Source organism: Humulus lupulus, chromosome 2 (assembly GCF_963169125.1).
Source record: "Humulus lupulus chromosome 2, drHumLupu1.1, whole genome shotgun sequence".
In the NCBI taxonomy this organism is placed as follows: domain Eukaryota; kingdom Viridiplantae; phylum Streptophyta; class Magnoliopsida; order Rosales; family Cannabaceae; genus Humulus; species Humulus lupulus.
In genome coordinates, this window is record NC_084794.1 from 93813980 (window position 1) to 93826291 (window position 12312).

A 12312-nucleotide genomic window follows, 5' to 3' on the forward strand; every position below is an offset into this window, starting at 1 on the left:
CTCAGTCTACATCGTCCCCGTCTCAAGCCGACCATTCACATCATAATATACATAGCATAACAAGCAAGTATAGAATTCTAGTATAATCAGATAAAGGGCTACGCCCCACAACACTAACATATTGGGCTCGACCCTGCATATCAAACCATTCAAACGCACTGGGCTCAGCCTTGCATATCAATTCATGCAAACGCATTGGGCTCAGCCCTGCACACAAGCTCCATGGGAACAAGGGTTCTCTTACCTGAGTTCCGAGCTTTCTGAGCACCAATGCCCCGAGCACAGTCCTCTAACGTGAGCCTCGCCGAAACCCTAGTCACAACACATTAACAATGTTCATCCATCAAATTCTAATCCAATAAATAACTTAGAGCCATAACCCTAACCTCCGGGTCCTTGAATTCTATCAATCCGGGTGATAAAATCCATCCCGAGCCTTACCCCTTGAGTTCCCAAGCCTAAAATACCCTTAAAATTCAAACTGGCACAAAGGGCTGCGGCCCCACCCACAAGAGCCGCGGCTAGCCTCAAAACAGAGGCTAGCACCTCACTGACCCCCACACGGGCCGTGGCGCGCCCACCAGGCACCGCGGCGCGCCCATCAGGCACTGCGGCGCGCATGAACCTTCTCGACCTCCCATGGCCGCGCGCGCACACGGGCCGTGGCGCACCCCTCCTAGGGCCGCGGCTCTCTTCACCGAACCCAGAATTCTTCATCAGTTTTCTACCTTTTCTTCAAGCCAATCCTCACCAAAAATCACCTACCTAACCCAGATATTTAACACATATACTCCAGCTCAATAATAACTTAGTAACAACATCAAAACCCATTAGAATCCACCCCAAAGCTCAACTAGACCACACAAGAACAATTCAAACTTGCTAACATGCATACTCTAATAACCAGCTGCAACTCTAGACTTATCCACCATAATCAAAGCTTACCTATTGCTGAATTGAGCCTTAGAACCAGCCCCCTCATGCTCCAAGCTCCCTAGATCCCAGTTGAACTCCTTTGATCCTCAAGTTGTTTCCCAAAGTTTTCCCTTTGATTTTTCCTTAGAGAGTGAGAGAGTGAGGAAGATGAGAGCTATCTCAGCTAAGAGAGAATGTATAAGTCGGTTTCCCTAAGGTTATAATTAATTCTTCTTTTTGTTTTATTTGACTTAAGTCTAAAGGGTTACCTCAAGGCTCGGGGTACCAAAACGTCCCCGAGGGCAAAATGGTAAATTTCCCCAGTATTCCCGCCTAGACATTCTATCCTCAAATATCTCTCCAAATATTTGTTTTCATGTCCCGATGATCCCATAACACACCTAGTACCCAAATTACCCCTCGACTCGCCCCGAGTCGGAATCTCAACCCTGTTGCGACTCTCTGGCTAACCGCTCCCCAAGACTGTCTCGGATCGTGCTGCGCAGACATATCACATATATATAACATATATCACATTCATGCCCCTAGTATCCAGACAGGGCCCACATGCACATTTAACTCACTAAACATGCATCACTATCATATATTCACATTAATTCACCCATTAACATATTAAAGCATATTAAATCATTTATTGCCCTCCAGGTACACTAATCAAGGCCCTAAGCCCGATTAGAAAATTCGAGTCGTTACACATACATACCGTGAGAAGTCATCAATGAATGTAACCATGCACCGCATGCCACTGATCGATGGTTGCTTGACTCGCCTGAATACGTCAAAATGGACTAGCTCCAACGGTGCTTTGGCTTTGAACTTTGAGTCTTCATACGGTAATTGATGTGCCTTACCGTATTGGCAGCCAGCACATACAATCTCTGTTCTAACTTCGAGTTGAGGAAGACCCTTCAGCGTAGATTTCTTCATCACCACCTTGAGTTTATGATAGCTGACATGTCCTAGCCTTGCATGCCCCAAATCTGTTGTTTCGTTTTTTCGAATCTTGTCTACATAAGCAGACTCTGCTGACATTACATAGATAGACTCTAAACGTCGCCCTTTCATCATTGGTGTTCCAGAAATCTTAAGGTCTTGATATATCTTGACATAATGAGGACCGAATACAACATGGTATCCTGATGTCGTAAGTTGCGCTTCTGATAGTAAGTTTTTCTTCATTCCAGGTACATGGTAGACATCCTGGAGTGATACTTCCTGTGTACTGGATCGTGGCATTATTTTTGTTTTATCGATATAGGCAATCAGTAATCTTGAGTTGTTGTCTGTCACTACCATGCGACCACCTTTGTACTCGGTCATTCTTTGCAACTTCTCTTTGTCCCCTGTCATATGATTTGAGTAGCCAGAGTCGATTATCCAATCATTATTGTAGTCGATTAGTCCAGGAACAGTAACTATCAGAGCTAATTCTCCTTCCTCCACAGCGAAAGATGCTTCAACATCCCATTCTTCATCGCTTGCTCGTCCTGCATTTGACATGACTGCATTGCCCTCTGCTGTTTTCTTCTTGGACCAACACTTTTTAGCAATGTGGCCCTTCTTCCCACAGTTGTAGAATTTACCATCAAATTTATTGTTACTCTTAAATTGGCCACCTCGGCTGTCTTTCTTTTGAGCTCCCCATGTTTGGGAGCTTCCATGATGACCATCTTTGTCATCATATCTTCTAGAACCTTTGCTAGAACTTAATCAGGGTCGACCTTTCTTATTATTGCTAAAGAGTGCTTCTTCATCACTCTTTATCAAGACTCCAGATAATTGCTTAGCCAACGCTTCTTGGTCAGCTAGCAAGTTTTCTAATTCAGTAAGAGAAGGTTGGCTTGGCCAACCTTGTATTGCAGCAATAAAACTTCTATATTCAGCTTTTAGTCCATGAATAATAATTCTTCTAATTCTGGAGTCTGACATACCAGCAGTAGAGACTAATGCAGAGATTTCGCGACAAAGTGATTTTATCTTGGTAAAGTATTGGCTTATCGTCATGTCGCATTGTGTGATAGAGAGAAGCTCGTTCTCTAGAAGTTGCAATCTCACATCATTCTTCTTTGTGAATAATGACACGAAAGTATCCCATGCTTCCTTTGGTGTCTTCGATTCCCTGATGTGCTCCAACATTTCATCTTCGACTGTGTTCTGAATAGCAAACAATGCTTTTCCAACTTTAATCTTCCATTTCTTTAGAGCAGCTGCATCCTCTAGTTGTGTGACCTCATTGCCTTTAGCAATCTCCCACAAGTCTTGGCCTTGGAGATATGTCTCCATATGCAACGACCACGTATTGTAATTTTGATAGTTAAGTTTCTTAATTCCACCGACCACTTGAAGGTCACCCATCGTGGCTTGGCAAAAATTCTATCTTTTCTAAGCAAGCTTGATTTTGACAACAAACTTTGTAGTACTAAACCACACACGATCTCTCAAAGAAACTTAACAAACAACTCTAAGAAAGCTTTCTCAATGACAATCTCAAGAAATCTTTTCTGATGTGGAAGTTCAGTCAAAGCTACAACCACAGAGCATACTCAGGATTTCAAAAGATCTCACAACCTTAGCTCTAATACCAATTGTTGAAACCCACAACACGTGAAAACGTAATTAATTTATTATTACAAAAGTAATTACACCAAGACTTGAATACAATATTTCATCACAACAAACTCTAAACACTTACACACTTTGTTAGAGAATATATGTTATTACTCAATGGAAATATGGAAAAACCATTATACAACTCTATGCAAAAAATACAATAGATAAGGTAATTGATTAAATAAATATTACAACTCAATTGCTCAAAATACAAGTAACTAGAAAGGTGTAGAAGAAGAATATTACAAACTCAAAACAATAATAATACAAGTAAATAAGAACAACAAGATCAAAAGAATGAAAATAAAACAAACTCTCACACAACCAAAGTGTAGAGTAGTGGGGATCACCAACTTGAACAAGGTTCAAGACCTTTGTCCAAAAGCTTATTTCCCCCTATTCTCTAAGCACTAAGGGATCCCTCTAGGAAATAGCTCTCTGGAATTATCAAGCCTTTTGGTGTATTTTCCAGCCAAGTGCTTTGTGGATGGAAAATGGTGTGTCTTACAAGTGAGCATTGGGCTCCTATTTATAGAGTTTGAGATACCCTTTGGATTTCAAATTCCACCAACCCCATGGCTGTTACCAATGTTTAATTGGATTAATATGGAATTAAAGTAGAGATTTGGGAGTTATTTGGGATGTTAGAACCGTTCAATTTGGAAAAAACTGAAAATCCACATAGGCTGTCAACCTCACTGGCCGCGGCCAGAATCATTAGTGGCCGCAGCCACTGGCCTCTGTCCTCCAGGCCGCGGCCAGGGAAAGACAGTGGCCGTGGCCACAACCTTTTTTCAGCCAAAAATGTGATTTTTCCAAAACGTCTCAAATCCTTTCCCACTTGATTTTCTAACCTCCAAACACCTATTGGGAGTTAAAAACATGTCTCCAATAGTCATATATCATCATGGGTAATATTTGGGAGTTACAAATTTGTAACTGATTTTGTAACTCCAAAATATGTCACATTTGGGCACACACACGTGTCTAATTTTTGTGACTCTCAATAATATGTTACAAGGTGTGACAAATCACATTTGTGGGACAAATCACATTTTGTCACATTATTTAATCTAATATTATATTATATGAAATAATATAACATTCCCCCACTAGATTAAATAATAACTTTTTGTAACACTTATTTAATCAATCAAACATTATATTAAAATATAATACACTTTGTTTTGGAGCACTCACTTATATAGGACTCACTTTGACTCACTTTTGGGACACTCACTTTGCTACTCCCTTGGACACACATTACATTTGTATTTATAGGTTACAAAGGAAACATCCACATCTTTCTAGAATTTTCTAACTTTATAATTTATTTAACTACTTTCTACATTTTTCTAAATGTTTCTAGAACTCTCTATATTGTTTAATTAGTTCTAAGTTTATTCAAGAACTTTCTAGAATGTTCTATGTTCTTCCTAGTATGTTCTAGAACATTCTAGAATTCTAGAGCATTCTAGATACGGTAATGACTTTTAACACATCTTTCACCACAACATTCCAATTTTTTTGATAAAACCCTTCATTCATGTCGTCCATACCGAGACTCTTATTGGGATCCATTTGAAAAAGAGCATGTTTAAAATCTTTATCAATGAACAATCACAACAATTTCGAATTCATGTTATGAGATGCTCAGTAAGAAACAATATTCAATAGACGACTGATAGAGTCCAAAGAAGAAGTGTCTGAACAAAATTGTGGTTTTATGGTCTTTCCCTTCCAAACAAGTTCCTACAACATTACATAGTCCTTCAATATGGTTCCTCTTTTGTTGACAAGAAGTGGTCCTATGGAAAAAGTAGTGTTACCATCACCTAGTTTCAAATAGTTGTGCTTGGATCAAGAACCCAATATTTCTCTTACTTATAGAAGAGTGTGTCAAGAAATTTTTCCAACATACGATAATCATTTCATGAATGTTCATTGAGATTAGCATCAAGAGCCTTTAACTCTTTTCTTTTTCCTGGATATCAAAATGGTGTCTAAGGTATTGGTCCATGTTCCAAGTTCCAAAGGTAGTAGCGAAACAGTTGACTCGCTCTTCAAAACCACTTATACAAGAAAAATGGTTTTTAGGGGCGCCATAAAAGTCGTTCCTGATGTGTTGCCCCTAATAAAAATGCGCTTAATGGTATACATTAGAGATGACTAATGAGTCACCCCTAATATTGCAATATCAGGGGCGACTGTGTCGCCCCTAAAAGGTTAAATGTTGCCCCAAATTGTTTCACAAGTGGCATAACTTTTAGTCGACGTGTTGCCCCTGATAAGTTAACAGTGGCCCCTGATAACAGTCGCCCCTAATAAGTCAACAATCGCCCCTGATACTTTTTTATTAGGGGCGACAAGGTCACTCCTAATACTTTTTTTAATAAAAAATAATAAAAATATTTTAATGATTAAAATATAGATTATTAATTAAAATATATAATATTCATTAAAATTAAAATTATTAATTAAAATATATAATATTCATTAAAATTAAAATTATTAATTAAAATTTAAATAATTGAAAACAAATATATTAAAAATGAAAATATTATATTAAATATTCATATTAGTTAATTAAAATAACAAATATCCATATTGTTCATATTAATGTAACATTAACTAACAATATATAAATCTAGTCTCCTAAATTAGTCACCTCATCCTCCATATTGTCTTCTTATTGCGGTTGTGGTGGCTCTGGTGGCCGTAGTGGTGGCTGCGGCGGCAGCCAGGGATATTGGGGAGGTAATGTGGACAATCCTGCTCCATACATGTAGGGATACGGCGGCTGCGACTACGGTGGAATCAGCCACAGATAAGGTGATGGTGTTGCTCCGTACATGTATGGAAGTGCCATAAGTTGAGACGACGCTGCCCCATACATGGAAGGATGGGCTGGAGCTGGAGGTTGAGAAGATGAAGCTCCAGAAATATTGTCGCTATCAGGCATAGGCGGCATCTGAATGTTTGGTGGAAGAAATGAAGATAGAAAAATTGAGACAAGAAATTAACTTGGTCAGTCAATTTCTGTAGGTTATTCTCCAATTTTTCTATATGTTCTGATGAACGTTGAGGAGGAGCTTGAGACTCGTTGAAGTGAGAGTGTTGGGTAGATGATGAACCCGACCCCTTCAATTTATGACCCACTCCTCGTTCGTGTCCATGCCTTTGGCCCAATACTTTTTGTAGTACCTCCACCTGATCAACTGCTGTCGAACCATCATTATTGGAAGTGGCAGCGGATGTTTGCTGAGTTTGTAACTCAAAACCAGCCTTCAGTTTTTCCTATTTTTAGAAAACGTTAGACACTAACAATAAATATAACTCTATGAATATTAAAAAACATAATTAAAACTTACATAATCTTGGCGAGCATCATCGTTCACGAAATCATTTGTTGTTTTCTTCTAGTGGTATTCCTTCCATGACTCAATAAGGTCCGGGTTCACCTAAAAAATATGACCCAAATGTTAGAGAACATATATTTTTAAAAGAACATAATTTTGATAAAATTTTAACTTTAACTTACTATTTAGTGACAGATGGCCACAAGCGATTTTGTACCCTGCGTTGTAGAATACTTCTGTTTCTTCCGATTTTCCTAGTTCTTTACGAAGCGCGCAATAAATTTTGGACTTGTAAATAACTGACAGATCTGCTTGCAGTCCTCCTTTTTAACATCCTTGGTTGGGTTGTTTAGAACCTTGTCACAATCCTCTAGTCCTTTGTAGTGTTTCTCAAAGTGTTCATGTCTTACTGTTTTCCTATGACGGTATCGGTCTATAATCTCTCGATCGATACCATCTATACACTTTAAGAAATCCTCGCGTCCCTCTATTTGATAATACCACTAAATTGAAAAATAAACATATTAAGAGTATATATACTATATTAAAGACACATTTAAAAAAATAATTTAATATTTTTTTTACCTGGATAATGTCAAGGACTTAGTCCTTGTATTGTTTAGGCACTAATTCCCAAGAATCGAAATATCCAGGAACTTTCGTTTTAATTTGGGTGCCCACAAGACAGACAAAAGCAGCGTGCTTGCCCCCAACAACCTTGTATGTTCGTGGGCAAAACGTTACTTCCAGTGGTTTTCCATTTTTCCATCGCCTCTCATCTAGATCTTTTCCAATAGCTGTGCCACGACCCTTTCTCTTAGTTGTGATCCTCTTATTTTTTTTATTAACAATACTGAGAATATTAGTATATATAGGATAAACATATTTGAGTGAATAAAAGAAAAAAAATACCTGACTCGTATGAAGTCGGGATCTTAGTAGGATCTAGTGGAGGATCACCGCCAATGTCTCCACCGTGTGCTCTAGCCACATCTGCTGACACGAAAGTAATTTGACCTATCTATTTAAATATTTAATTATTATTTATAATTAATTTTAGTGAGTATTATTTGAATTGATTAGGTACTTTGAAACATGTTATTTGGAAACAAACTTTTTATTTCTCAATATGTATAATTGTAACACCCCGACTTGCTAATAAGGTTTAGGACCTTGATTAGCGTGCCTGGAGGGCAATAAATGAAAAAAACATGTCAATATATGAATTTAAATGAATATGTGATTATAATGCATGTTTAGGTGGAATAAATATGCATGTGGGCCCCGTTTGCTTGTTAGGGGTAAATTGGTAATTTTAGCCCGTTGAGAGCATAAATGTGATAATTGTATTATATGATTAATACCACGTGTGAGTGGTGGTATTACTGTGGTGCACATGCTGAGATGGTCCTAGGGAGCCTAGGGGTATTTTGGGAATTTTGTACCATGAGTTTGTGAGTTAGTGGTTAATGGTAGTTGAGTAACTTGAGTGACCATTGGTGGCCATTAAGGGTAACATATTTTAGATAAGAAAGATGGTAAATTTGTAAGAAAGGTGAATGCCAAGAATGCCCTTGAGGTTTAGTTAGGAAAGGATTTTGAGAGAGGGGTAAAAAGGTCTTTTGGCAAAGGTTAGATAGCTTCAGCTGAGGGAAAGAATGAATCACGTTTTACACTTAGTCATATTTGGTTTATGCTGGAATTTGAAAGAGAAAACTAGAAGGAAAGGGAAACAAGAAAGAAGCTGAAGTTTGGAACCTAGGAGGAGAATCAAGAAGCTTGAGGCAACTAAAGTCAAGTGTAGGCTAAGATTGTTCAGAGGTAAGAGTTTATCCTCTGTTTTTGTTTAAGTTTAAGCTTGATTTTTAGAGAGTAAGTGTGGAAATTTAAAGATAGTATGGCTGGTTTTGCATGGAAACTCAGTTTGGTAATCAAGGGGAGAGTGGCTTGAAGCTGGGATTGGAGAGAGTTCAAGCTGAATTCTTGATTGAGGTAAGAATTTTTAACATGTTTGAATTTCGTATCTGAAGTAGTTTAAGATTTTAGAAGCATGGTTTATATTTTTCAAGCTCTGGTTTAAGTTTTAGAAACCATGGTTTAAGTTTCTGAATTTGAAACTCAAGTGTGGATTTTGGGTGTAATTGTGTAATTGAGCTTGTTTTTGATGTTTATAGGTTGTTAAACGGTTATTTGGGGGTTTTAAATTGATTTTGGGGTTTAGGTATGTGTTTGGGTTGAATTGGAGGTGTTTTGGCTCGGGAAAAACGCAGAGAAAAACCCAGAATTCTGGGTTCGCGTAGGGGCGCTGCGGCCCTGTTCTTTGGTGCCGCGGCGCAGGGCTGTATCAGGACCAGGAATGGTTCTGGGCGCCGCGGCCCTAGGCATTCTCAGATAGTGTATTTTTGCATTTTTTTTGGTCATTTTCCCCGGGGCTCGGGGGATGTTCCCGTTGCATTGTTTTAGGAGATTGGAGGTCCCGAGAGTACGGGATTGGTCCCAAGAAGTAGTTTTGGATTGGTTAGTATTAAAGAGTGTTTTATATGTGTTCTGACTAGGTTTTCGGAGAGGCTCGGGGTAGAGGACCGTGCTCGTGACTCCGGTGCATTGGAAAGCTATAGTACCCGTAGAGCAAGGCATGGGCCCATAGTATTATTGCAGGGCACGACCCTAGATTGTATTACATGTTAGGGTGTAGCCTTGATTGAATTGTTATATGATTGAATGTTGTTTGAATTAAGCTATATGTGGTTATAGTTGAATAAACAGCAAAGAAGCCGAGAACGGCAAGGAGCTGGGAACGGCAAAGGGCTGAGAACGGCGAAGGCCGAGAACGGCAATGGGGCTGAGAGTAACATTTGGCACGCGGAGTGCATACCACCAGGGTGAAAGTACGGAGAGCGTGGGGCGGCGCATACATGTTTGGCCTGCCCGACTGCTTTGGTTGGGGACATTTTGAGAAATGGCTGTATTAAACTCTGATTTTGACGGGTAACTATTTGTAAACCTATTTCGGAATTGTAAATATTTTATAAATTTTATTTTGGGATCCCAAATGTAAGACACTTGAAATTTTCAATGAATTAAGAAACTTTCAAAGATTACAGCCTTGATTTCTGTTTAATCACACTTTTGTTGTAAAAACCTCGTTTAGCGAGTTAATTGCACATTTTAAACTCACTTAGTAACGGCTCTAAGGTAGTAGGGCGTTACAATAATACTTTTACAGAGATACAAAACTAAGTAGAATAGTCACTATCATCACTAATTACATCAACATCTATTGAGCACACATTATCAGTAAGGTTGACAAGCAATTCATCCTCATCTTCTTCTTCTTCTATGCTGTCTACCATATCATCTTCATTGTCATTAATAAATCCATCATCCTCCTAAACAACTGAAGAAGGTCGACGTGGCATGTTGACTTGGGTCGCTGGTGCATCAGATTGTTGAACAACCAACTCTTCGATGTCCACAGTCAAAACAAAATTCGATGAGTTGGTGTCATGTACAACATCAACATCAGTAATCATATCTGAATCATCTGGAAATTTCCAAACTTGCCAATGATTCACTTCTTGGACAACTTTCCAATCTCGTCCTCTAACATGATCATCGATGTAGAATACTTGTTTCGCTTGGCTAGCTAGTATGAACAATTCATCTTTATACCATTCACTGCTGACGTTGATACTAGTGATATTATTTTCAGTGATTGTTTTCTTCTTATTCAGATCTGTATTGAACCATTTACATCGAAATAGTACCACCGAATAAGCACCACTAAAAGACAGCTGGAGTATTTCTTCAAGTTGTCCGTAATAGTCAAAACCTTCTGTTCTAGCAACACACACTCCACTATTTTGTGTAGTTTGATTTCGATTGTATAAAACAAATCGAACTCCGTTCACTATACATGCTTGATAGGAGTAGGCCAATAAATCCGACCCAGATGCTAAAGCTAGCAATTCATCAGCATGCTCTAAAGACCCAAGCTAGTGCAAGTCATATATCTAATAATAAAGAAATATATTAGAATGAGAATGTAATTTTTACTATACAATTTGATAAGTACAAGTTACCTTCTTATGAAACCATGAACGAAACTCTTTCTTTTGTATCAATTTATGATTAGCCACCAGATCTCTTTGTTGCACCTCAGTTAGGTGTTCCCTGTTAATTAATTAATAGTGTCAAGATTGTGGGAGGAGTATATTAATGCCATGAAGAATATGAAAATTAATGTTGTACTTACTCTAAATAAACTTCAGTTTCCGGTTAATTATCCAATATGAACCACTCAACTTTATTTCGAGTATTTTCATCGAGGGGCACGGGAATTCCCTTACTAAGTGGACGACATTGAGATTCAAACATTGTGAGGTGTCGATTCACATATAGTGCATCTTCATTATGATCAAGCTGATTAAATTTTATTTTCACACCTTTGAAATACATTGAACAAAATGTCAAAGCCTCATCTGCAACATATCCTTCTGCTATAGACCCTTCAGGATGAGTTTTATTCCTGACATAGTTTTTTAATTTTTTCATGTATCTTTCAAAAGGATACATTCACCTCATAAATACGAGTCCTCCCAACATAATAATCATCAGGCAAGTGCAAAACCAGATGGATTATTATGTCAAAGAATGTTGGAGGGAAAATCAACTCCATCTTGCATAAAATTATAATCAAATCATACTTAGCTTTCTCCATATCAGAAACGTTCAACATCCTAGAGCACAATTGTTTGAAGAAATTACACAATTATGTAATTGTAGTGGATATAGATTCTGGTAAAAACTTCTGATCACCTATTGCAAGTAATCGTTGCATTATCACATGACAATCATGGAACTTCAGCCCGATAAAGTTTGAGTCGTTGTCTGTGACTTTTTTCTTCATATTAGAACAAAAACCATCACGCAACTTTACTCCTTTAAAAAATTGACAAAAATCTCGCCTCTGTTCAGGAGTGAACACGTATGGAGCATGTAGTTTCATTAACCTTTTATTGGCATTCTCATAAATCCACAATGATTTCCTAACCCCCGTATTCTTTAAATCATGTATTGCGTTAGTGGTGTGCTTAGATTTGTCATTATCCAACAAAGTCCAAAGAAGACTGTCGCACACATTCTTCTCGACATGCATCACATCTAGGTTGTGTTTTAACTAGTTTGAACTCCAGTATTCAAGTTCATAGAAAATACTTTTTTTCCTCCAATTACTTTCCTCTGCACCTTGCTTACGCTTCACCCCCCCAAACCATCATGTTTACCAGGCACTTGAAGCGATAAAGCATTAACTTGATCTAAGATTTGTTGACAAGTAAACTGTTGTGGAGGATTTCTTTTCTCAACTTTGCCATCAAATTCTTTGTCCCTTCTATACTTATGATTA